Consider the following 8,016-nt stretch of genomic DNA (forward strand, 5'->3'; position numbering starts at 1 on the left):
GTAGGAATCAGGTCCGGTTGCATCAGCTACACGTAAAGCGTCCTCATGTATTTATTTGTATTTCATTTTTAACATCTTTATTTAACAAGGCAAGTCAGTTAAAAAAACAATTCTTATTTACAATGACAGCCTATCAAAAGGCCTCCTTTTGGGATTGGGAATAAAAAATATATATATTGGACAAAGCACACATTATTGTATTTATTTTTAATGACAACCTACCAAAATGTGATTAAAAATAAAAATAAATTAAATAAAAATATAGGACAAACATCATGACAAGAGAGACAACACTACATAAAGAGAGACCGAAGGCAACAACACATCATGGCAACAACACATGACAACAACACAATATGGTAGCAGGACATAACTTGGTAAAAACATTATTGGGCACAGACAACAGCACAAAGGGCAAGAAGATAGAGAAAACAATACATCACGTGAAGCAGCCACAAGTGTCATTAAGACTGTCCATGATTGAGTCTTTGAATGAAGAGATGGAGATAAAACTGTCCAGTTTGAGTGTTTGTTGCGGCTCGTTCCAGTCTCTACCTAAAGCGAACTGAAAAGAAGAGCGACCCAGTGATGTGTGTGCTTTGGGGACCTTTAACAGAATGTGACTGGCAGAATGGGTGTTGTATGTGGAGGATGAGGGTTGCAGTAGGTATCTCAGAGAGTGGGGAGTGAGGCCTAAGAGGGTTTTTATAAATAAGCATCAACCAGTGGGTCTTGCAACGGGTATACAGAGATGACCAGTTTACAGAGGAGTATAGAGTGCAGTGATGTGTCCTAGAAGGAACAAGGGTGGCAGATCTGATGGCCGAATGGTAAAGAACACCTCGACGCTCGAGAGCACCCTTACCTGTCGATCTATAAATTAAGTCTCCATAGCATGGGTACGATGGTCATCTGAATCAGGGTTCGTTTGACAGCTGGGGTGAAAGAGGAGCGATTATGATAGAAGAAACCAAGTCCAGATTTAACCTTAGCTTGCAGCTTGGATATGTGCTGAGAGAAGGACAGTGTACCATCTAGCCTTACTCCCAAGTACTTATATGAGGTGACTACCTCAAGCTGTAAACCCTCAGAGGTAATAATCACACCTGAGAGAAGAGGGGCATTTTTCTTTCTGAACCACATGACCTTAGTTTTGGAGTTGTTCAGAACAAGGTTAAGGGCAGAGAAAGCTTGTTGGACACTAAGAAAGCTTTGTTGTAGAGAGTTTAACACAAAATCTGAGGAGGGGTAAGTTGAGTATAAGACTGTATCATCTGCATATACAGTGGGGCAAAAAAGTATTTAGTCAGCCACCAATTGTGCAAGTTCTCCCACTTAAAAAGATGAGAGAGGCCTGTAATTTTCATCATAGGTACACTTCAACTATGACAGACAAAATGAGAAAAAAAATCTAGAAAATCACATTGTAGGATTTTCTAATGAATTTATTTCAAAACTATGGTGGAAAATAAGTATTTTGTAACATTGTTACATCTTCAAATCTGTTTAGCCATGCCTGGCCTGAACATCCCTTGCTTGTTTCTTACATTTTACGATTCCCCTGTACACTTCATGGACTTTTTCCAGAATTGATTCTCTCATTTTCTGATGAACGACAAGTTTTGAACAGCAGTCTATCAAGTCCTCTCTGAAGGTCCAATAGTGCTGTATTTTTCTTTGCAATTCTTCCTCTCGCCATCCTTTTTTTTTAACTGTTTCTGTGACCGGTCTTAACTCTCCGTCTTCTGCTGTTGCTGTTTTGAATTGCTGCAGTATTTCTTCTGAAACAGGAAGTTGATGAGCAATGTAGTTTACATCTAGCAATTTCTCTCTCTGTTCCTTCAGATATGCTCGTCTCAGCACATCAGTGATGTGCATCTCCTTTCCTGGTTTATGTCACATGTAGACTATCTCTGTAGTCTCATCAGCATTCTCTGTAGTCTGGCTGGTGATCCACCTGGATCTGTTCTCCATACAGGTATTGATAAAACTTCTCTCAGCCATACACTATCGCCAGTAGCTCTTTTACATTTGAGCATATCTCTTGACAGCCTGAGGGATCTTGACCCATATGCGATTGGCTGACCACCATGCAGAATCACAGCTCCCAAGCCTTCTGAGCTTGCATCCTGAGATAGTGTCACTGATTTTTTTTACATCATAGTACTTTAACACTCATTGCTGATGAGTGATTTCAAGCTTTTGAAGCTCTGTTACTGTGAAGACTCCCAGTGCCACTGAACGTCACCTTCTAGCAGTTGTTTCAGTGGTGTGCTGACATCTGATAGATTTAAGATTAACTTTGCGAGATACTGCAACATTCCCATGAACCTCTGAACCGCTACTTAGTCCTTTGACTCTGGCATTTCTTGTATTGCTCTTACCTTTTGGGAGTCTTATTTCAGGCCTTGTTTGCTTTTCACATGTCCAATGTAGCCAATTTATGTAATTCTGATTTTTCACTTGTCCTTATTCAGTTTCAAGTTGATGCTTCTCAGTCTGTCTAGTGGCTGTTTCAGTCTCTGGGCGTGCTGCTCTGTGTCATCACCCCAGACAAGAATGTCATCCATGATGTTTATGACACCTTCCAGACATTCCAAATGCTGGGCGAGGCACCTCTGGAACACCTCTGGAGCAGATGCAATTCCAAACCGCAGTCTCTTGAATGAATACCTCCCTAACAGTGTATTGAAAGTACAGAGTCGGGAGCTCTCTTCATCCAGTTGGATTTGCCAGAATTCTTGGTTTGCATCATCTACTGAAAATACCTTAGCGTAGGCATTTCAGTAACTACCTCTTCAATGGTACGTAAATTACAATGCTCTCTCTTGATGGCTTTGTGTTTAGATCCTGTGGGTCCATGCATACCCGCATTTTGATTGTCACCAAACTGTTTACCCTCTCAGTTTGCCCGATGACAACATCCATGTTTTCCATGCGGTTCAGTTTTTCACTTTTCTAGGTGAGTGAACCACTGGTGTGACTTCTAGGTCTATTTGTATGTAATGAACTCCTGGAACACATACAAGTCGTGAATAAATCTTCATATTCACTCAATGTCAATCTCTGTCTAGAATCGGCTTCCTATTTCGCAAACAAAGCATCCTTCACTCATGCTGCCAAACATACCCTCGTAAAACTGACCATCCTACCGATTCTTGACTTCGGTGATGTCATTTACAAAATAGTCTCCAACACTCTACTCAGCAAATTGGATGCAGTCTATCACAGTGCCATCCGTTTTGTCACCAAAGCCTCATATACTACCCACCACTGCGATCTGTATGCTCTCGTTGGCTGGCCCTCGCTTCATATTCGTCGCCAAACCCATTGGCTCCAGGTCATTTATAAAAGTCTTTGCTAGGTAAAGCCCCACCTTATCTCAGCTCACTGGTCATCCTAGCAGCACCCACCCGCTCCAGCAGGTATATTTCACTAGTCACCTCCAAAGCCAATTCCTCTTTGACCGCCTTTCCTTCCAGTTCTCTGCTGACAATGACTGGAACGAATTGCAAAAATCACTGAAGCTGGAGACTCATATCAGCTGTCAGAGCTGCTCACAGATCATTACACCTGTACATAGCCCATCTGTAAATAGCCCATCCAACTACTCCATCCCCATATTATTAGATTTTCTTTGCTCCTTTGCACCCCAGTATCTCTACTTGCACATTTATCTTCTGCACATCTATCACTCCAGTGTTTAATTCCTAAATTGTCATTATTTCACCACTACGGCCTATTTATTGCCTTTCCTCCCTAATCTTACCTAATTTGCACACACTGTATATAGACTTTTCTATTGTGTTATTGACTGTATGTTTGTTTATTCCATGGGTAACTCTGTGTCGTTGTATGTGTCGCACTGTTAATGCTTTATCTTGGCCAGGTCGCAGTTGTAAATGAGAACTTGTTCTCAACTGGCCTACCTGGTTAAATAAATATCTCTAAAGTGTTTTATCAGAAGCCTTTTGGCTTCTGCAGAACCTCTGTCAGCCACCAAATGTTGGCAACTGCGGACTAGATCTCTGGGTTGCCCCATGTGGAATTGCTCCAAAAGGTGCAGCCTCTTGTCACGGCTTCTATAAGTAGTGGGTGGAGGAGTCCGGTGCAGAGAGCAGGGTAGTTCAAAAGATGTGGATCTTTATTTTCCAAAAAAACAGAGAGACGGTCACGCCACACACACAAGGGCGCGTAAAGACCCAGTCCAAACAAACAGGACGAAACTGATTGGAAAAATGAATACCACAAAATAATCACACACCATAAACAGAAAAGCAAGCCCGCACAAAAGCCGGCGGGCCTACTGGGTTTAAATAGCCCACAACCAAAACCTAAACACGAAACAGGTGCAACTAATCAGACACAACTAAATGAAACAGAAAAGGGGATCGGTGGCAAATAGTAGACCGGCGACGACAACCGCCGAAAAAACAGGAAGAGGCACCATCTTCGGCGGGATTTGTGACACCTCTCTTTGCTGTTCTCAGTACTGACTTCAATAGCATGTTCAAAAAGGCTCTGGCTCTTAGTTGACCTACGATGAAACAAGAGCTATGTGGTGGTAGCCCTTTGTTACAACATACTACTTTGACCCTGGCCCTGTGCAGTAAGCACAGACGTGGTGAACAATAGGGATCCCAGGTCAGCCATGGTGTTTGGTTGTGTGCTATGGGGACCTGTGACATATCTCTTCTAGCCAATTCACTGAAAGGGACTATTCACATGACAGTACTGTTAGCCAATATTTCAGCTTCGAGTTGAGTCTCTTGTTTCTCTGATGCTTGTTCCCTTTTCAATACTTAAACTTGAACCAGTAAGGCTGCCTTTTCAGCCTCCAAATGGAGCCTGATAGAGGATGTGGTGGATTGTACATCCATTTCCATGTTTTGAGGAGACATTTTAGATACTGTCCCTTGGCATCATCTCCTCATCAGTTTTGTTAGCCGCTGAGCACTGGTGGGCTTCTTCCAGCCATGTGTCCACTGTGGTTGCAAAATAATCCAGTGTTGATGCATTTGGGCCATACCATTCTTCCGGATCCTTTCCTGCCTCCTCGGCAGGTAACAAAGATTTTATGGACACATGGAGATCATGCAACTCCTTAAACAACTTTGAGAAATCAGTGCACATCTTTGTGTCAAACAAGTCAACAAGTCCTCAAACAAGTCCTCAAAACAGACACAACAGCCAATCAGCAAAGTGACCAATTTTCTCTCTGCTCCACAGCCAGTTCTCAACTCAGAGCACGAATCCAAACATCAGAAGACACACACAATTTAAACTCGAAAAGTAACAAAAATTAGAGCAGATTGAGCAATAGAAAGAGCAACCGCACTTCATTCCCCTCGCTCCACAGTGAGTAGCGCAAATCAAACAGTCAGTTACAATAGCTTCCGTCACTTCTTAATTTATACAGTAGAGCATCTGGTCTTTTCCACCTTGTTCAAATTAAATCTTTACCTCCAATCCGATGTTTGATCATGCTGATAACCCATTCGTCAGCCTTCCATCCAGCGATAGTTTTTTGGCAATTTGTATTCCAACTCCACAGGTATGTGATGCAGGGCAGTCAGATGCGCTTCCAAAGTAACCACAGAACAGGGAGTCCAAAACTCCAATAATGTAAAAATAAAAATGAATTATGCAAGCAAACCGTCATTTCATAGGCTATATTCCATCGATTAACAAAGTCAAAGCGATCGGATTTAAAGTGTATAGACTACTACCAGCTTGCTTAGTGTAGCGGAGGGAACTGAGGTTGACCCATACTGCTAAATAGTTAAGGGAAAAAAGGGATGTGCCCAGGAAAGGCTCCATAATGGTTTTAAATACTCATGATAACCATAGAAAACCAAAAAAACACGAGTTAATCAATCATACTCCATAATGCAATATTTATACTTATATTCATGTAATGTTTTTTCTAAATTGAGCAAAACAATAAATATAGCACAAATAAAGAAAATGGGAATTTGGCTCCAACACTATGTATGTGTACGGTGTCGTGTGGCCGAGCGGTTTGCTGTCAGCATTGTGAACAGAATGACCGATTGTGGCAATTTAAATGCACAAAAATACCTTGACGAGATCCTTAGGCCCATTGTAAGGCCCATTGTAAGGCCCAAGGTATTGTATCTGTGACCAACATGCATATCTGTGTTTCCAGGCATATCTGTGTTTCCAGACTGTTTCCAGTTATGTGAAATCCAAAGATTAGGGCCTAATTAATTTATTTTAATTGACGGATTTGTGTGAACTGTAAGTAAAATCTTTGAAATTGTTGCATGTTCAGTATAATTATGGTGAGCTCTAAAGAGTTCAGACATGTAACAATGCTAGTGGTCATGAAAAGGAATGCATCATCAGTATTCCTTTTAGCTATGGGTAACCCTGTGTTCCTATATTGTGTCATATCTGGAGAGTTGAATGGACCACTGGACTATAGAGAAACAAGGGCCTATACAAAACCAACTACAGAAATGAGACCAAACCTATCCGTGAAAGCACTACTCAAAATCCAATGGTCAATGCTCACCCGGAGGCTCTCCTTCTCTACTTACAACACCAGATCTGAAACATGTAACCTTGTTGTTAATCTACTGAAATAACAATCATGGAAATGCCCTGAGTTAATCCATTATTCTTATTAAGCTTTATAAGGGATTGACATGGCCTAGCCTACCTGCTATTTACGCTTGGAATTCATGATCATTTTCACAGATACTGGCCAGGCACGACTCCAACACCATCATTAAGTTTTCAGATGAAACAACAGTGGTAGACCTGATCACTGACAACGATGAGACAGCCTACGGGGAGGAGTTCAGAGAACTGGCCGTGTGGTGCCAGGACAGCAACCTCTCCCTCAATGTGATCAAGACAAAGAAGATAATTCTCATCGACAGGGCTGTAATGGAGCAGGTTGAGAGCTTCAAGTTCCTTGGTGTCCACATCAACAACAAACGATCATGGTTCAAACACACCAAAACAGTCCTGAAGAGGGCATGACAAAGACAATTCCCCCTCAGGAGACTGAAAAGATTTGGCATGGGTCCTCAGATCCTCAAAAAGTTCTACAGCTGCATGATCGAGACTGGTTACATCACTGCCTGGTATGGCAACTGCTCGGCCTCCGACCGAAGGCACTACAGAGGGTAGTGTGAACGGCCTTGTACATCACTGGGGCCAAGTTTCTTGCCATCCAGGACCTCTATACCAGGCGGTGTCAGAGGAAGGCCCTAAAAATGGTCAAAGACTCCAGCCACCCTAGTCATAGACTGTTTTCTCTGCTACCGCAAGGCAAGCAGTACCGGTGCGCCAAGTCTAGGTCCCAAAAACTTCTTAACAGCTTCTACCCCAAAGCCATAAGATTCTGAACAGCTATTCAAATGGCTACCCAGACAATTTGCAACCCCCCCCCCCCCTTTTACGCTGCAGCTACTCTGTTTATTATCTATGCATAGTCACTTTAACTATACCTACATTTCACTGTAATACCTGTTGTATTTGGCGCATGTGACAAATTGGATTTGATTTTAAATTAATATCCAACTAGTCAGTGACAACCGTGGGGAGTTTGTGACAGCAACTACGTGAGCTTATTACAGAAGGAATGTCCACCAGAGCTGTTGACAGAGAATTGAATGTGAATTTCTCTAGCATAAGTCATGAAACGGAGGAGTATTTCTGTCAGTAATAAAGCCCTTTTGTGGGGAAACTCATTCTGACTGGCTGGGCCTTGCTCCCCAGTGGGTGAGTCAGTTTCCCAAGTGGGTGAGCCTTTGCCCTCCCAGGCCCACCCACTTCATGTGAAATCCATAGATCAGGGCCTAATACATTTTTTAAAAATTGACTGATATCCTTACATGAACTATACCTTAGTAAAATTGTTGAAATTGTTGCATGTTGCATTTATATTTTTGTTCAGTATAGATCAAATCAAATCTTATTTGTCACATGCGCTGAATACAACAGGGGTAGGTAGACCTTACAGTGAAATGCTTACTGACAAGT

Source organism: Oncorhynchus mykiss, chromosome 8 (genome assembly GCF_013265735.2).
Source record: "Oncorhynchus mykiss isolate Arlee chromosome 8, USDA_OmykA_1.1, whole genome shotgun sequence".
Lineage (NCBI taxonomy): Eukaryota > Metazoa > Chordata > Actinopteri > Salmoniformes > Salmonidae > Oncorhynchus > Oncorhynchus mykiss.